This window comes from Anser anser, assembly GCF_964211835.1.
Source record: "Anser anser genome assembly, chromosome: 5".
Classification (NCBI taxonomy): domain Eukaryota; kingdom Metazoa; phylum Chordata; class Aves; order Anseriformes; family Anatidae; genus Anser; species Anser anser.
The window spans coordinates 24,504,264-24,507,878 of NC_139725.1; the positions used below are offsets into that span (position 1 = coordinate 24,504,264).

At 30.3% G+C, this 3,615-nt stretch overlaps 1 protein-coding gene across 7 annotated transcripts in view; it reads left to right on the top strand.

The window, feature by feature from the left end:
* Positions 1-53, top strand: part of NOVA1 (NOVA alternative splicing regulator 1) — a 156,888-nt gene extending 156,835 nt beyond the window's left edge. For all 7 annotated transcript variants that reach the window (XM_083838495.1, XM_083838489.1, XM_083838492.1 and 4 more), the window contains one exon: positions 1-53. This exon is cut by the window's left edge and continues 4,673 nt beyond it. The gene's annotated coding sequence lies outside the window, so the exon portion shown is untranslated.
* The last annotated feature ends 3,562 nt before the right edge of the window (positions 54-3,615 follow it).

The following is a 3,615-nucleotide window of genomic DNA, read 5'->3' on the forward strand; positions in this document are numbered from 1 at the left end:
TTCGAATGTATGAGATTTATTTTTCTATTGGAAAAAAATAAACAGTCTGAAAGCATTACAGTTGGTAGATTTTAGTAATTTTACAGTGAATTGAATCCCTATGTCATAGTATCATTGAAAATTTTAATGATGGATCATGTAAATTGCAACATGCTTATTGACAGTACTCACACATTTCTGTCTGGACACCCTTCAGTCCATCTGAAGACTCTTAGACTCCTAAGAGAGTATAGTTTTTAATTTCAATACAGATGTATTGTCTACATACTCCAAATTTTAAATGTTCTGATGCAGATATGAGAGGAAAAAAAAAAAAAAGTTGAGTGTTACCGTTTACCACAGATTCACAACCTGAGGCTGGTTTACTCTATAGGTGATAGAGATTCAAATGGTGCCTCTTAAATCCAAGACTATTATTGCTTAGCATGTCACTATCTGGTGCAATGCAGTCCCTGTACATATAATATGCTGCATCTTTACTAAAAATGATTGAAAAGTCTACTGAATAAGAGAAAAATATATTCTATTGTACTTATATACATAAGTTGCTTCTAGAAGTTTGCTTCTTTGTTTTTTCCTTAAACATTTAGTAGAATATAATTGCTGCAAAGATATGTTGATGCCTTTTGTTTAAAGGGTAAGTACTGTGCTGCTTTAATTGGTTCTTAGCTGACAATTTTATATCCAGCACATTTTGCTTGTAACTGTATTCATATCTTATTGCACTTAAATATTATAGGCTAATTCATTTAGGTTTTATTATTATTTTAAAAGTACAATATTTTTTCTATGCAGATTAATACTATAACCTCAATCTCTATGTTATAGAAGCAGAAAAATATACAGAGACATTTACATTGCATATAAACGTACATACTGCTATTTGTAAATGAAACTTTCTCTTCTGCGATTAAAGTTAAAAAGTAGTATAATTTCACTTTTATATTGCAGATATTGTTTAAATTGAAAGCTTTGGGTATTTTACTTATACTTTTTTTTAGGGATAAATTTAAATATGTAGCTTTAAAGAAAAAAGTTTTATGGAATTATAGCAGGTGAGCAGCTGTTTTCACATTGCTACAGAAGTTAAAATTCCGCTTACCAGATTAATCAGAAAGAAGTGAGACTACAAAATCCATTTTATTTAATCTCATTATTGAATAAACAGCTCTGTAGTGATGCCTATTTGTACTTGTTTCTCTAATAAAAATGCAACTGTAGCTCTCAACACAAATTAGTTTTAATTATTTAAATGATATGAATTTGTCAAACATAAATAATCTAACACCTGTTTTGCCTTTTCATTTTATGAAAAAAATGTTTCGTGAAAACTAATAGAGGATGATAGTGGGGAATAACAAAGGTAGGTCTACGTATTTTTTACAATTACATTAATTTTTTTAAAAATGCAAGCACGAATGGATTACTGTCTAGCAGGATGAAGAAGCAGTCTGTTTTACTGCTATGCAAGGTCACAAAAGAAAACAGCAAAATAGAAAAATATCTCACATACACTGGGTCAACGAAACTCACTTGTCCTATGTTCATCTCTGAGAATTGGTGAGAGTGGTTTACAGTATAGCAAATCATCACATGAATACAATGCTAACATTACAAAACAATGACTTACGGCTTTTGAGATGCTTAATCAAAGCACAAAAGCTGCCAGTCACTAGTATATGTGAAAGAAACCTCCTCAGGCAAAGGAAATGAAAAAAATCAGAGTTTCCCTGTTTTTTGTCTGTTTTAGTAACTTCATTTTTGCAAATCTGCCTGACTATACATGAAGAGTGCCCTAAATGTCAGGAGGGTTATAAAAAACACTTGTTAGCTAACTCTGAAAATTAAGATTTTTTTTTTCCATATAATAGTATAATCATATTTTTTGTTTCCGTTTCATGCTACATATTGTTTTAAAATAATTGCCATTTAAAATTCTGAATGTCTTAACACACTACCCTGAATTCATTTATCATTTGGTTGAGGAGGGAAATTAAACATGTAATCCAGTTGTGGTTGGTGGTGCTGGCTTTATACAGCATTTCAAGCAGTGATAATTTGTATGACTTTCTGTGTATTAAACCATGTTTTAATATTGATTCTGTTTGGTGTATTAACTGTTATCCTTTCTTGGTAAAGGAAATGTGATAAGCAGGTAGTTACTCCTCTAAATCAACAAGGCAATTTTATAGTAACATGAAGCTGTTGAAACCTACTGTTCAGTAGTTTAGCTGCCAGATTAATCACCTTTATTGTCCTTTCTGGAGGTGTCTCTGCTCCTCCATGCAAAATATTTCCAGCAGTCAGGTTTATCATGAGAACTTATGACGCTCTAAGGATATGATTATGTGATCATCACAGTTAGTGTTGTGCCCTACATATCAATAATATGATAACATGTTTAAAAAAAAAAAAAAAGAAAAACAAAACAATAAAAGCTAAATTACAGAAAATCGTTTTCAGTGCATTTTATTATATTTCAAAGTGCATTTTCTCTTAAAATGCTCCTACAATTATTTTGTATAGCTATGAGCTGTACTTCTTTCTCATGCAGTTCATTTAAAAAGCTTATTCTCCAATTTTTGCATATCCCCTATTTTTTTAAACCCTTTATTTACAGTCTGTAATTACTGTTAAATAGTGGATATAGTACAGGAAAGCTACTGTGGGACTACTGATATTGTTTTGACGATATTAGAATTCAACAGAAAATTAGTAGATGGAATAAAAACATTTGTCTAGTGTTTCAAGGAATCAGAGTATATGACTATTCAAGAAAACTGGATTTGCTTTGGTTCTAATTTTTACAATAATTTTAATAAATGTATGACTTGAAACTATATAAACCGCAGCGTCATTTAACAGAAAAAAAAAAAGTATGCAAAAAAAGAGGATGTTTTCAGAACTCCCACTGAAATTAGAGGACACCTTCCTGTTACAGGTTTTTGGTGTTGAAGAAAGGGCTAGTAACTGTTTTAAGCCTCCAAAACTTAATTTTTTTGATCTTCTGAACACAGCTCCAGGAGAAAAAAAAAATCTTTTTGGAGAAAAAAATTACATTTATATATTAGACTGGAAATTTGGTGTTCATTTTTAATAGATTGCTCTGAGAATATAGAACTTTGCTGTCTAATTAACTAATATGTAATTTGGATGCATAAATTAATATAAAGGATATGATTATATTATATTTGCTGATGTTTCATTTATTTCTACAACATATTTCAAGAAGCCTACATGTCACTAAAGATACTAGGATGACAGTAAGCACAGCAGAATAATTGGGTGTAATATTAACATCTTTGCAAAAATGTCATTTTGTATCTCAATTCTTAAATGTCTCCATAAAGAATTGGAGTTCCTTGTTACTTCACCTGTTAGTAAGTTAAATAATAATTAATAATAATAATCTAATGTATGAATAGAAAGTAAACATCACATAAAAAGTAAAATTAATTGTGTGATTTATCTTTTTATCCTCTAAAAGGTCACTTGGCAATGTATCACATTCCAACCTTTTTTTGAAACACAATGGAATTTTGTAATAGTCTTACCCAGCACCAGCTGTTCCTGGCACAACATACTATTCCTCTTTCAGCACCTAGAGAATTTAAC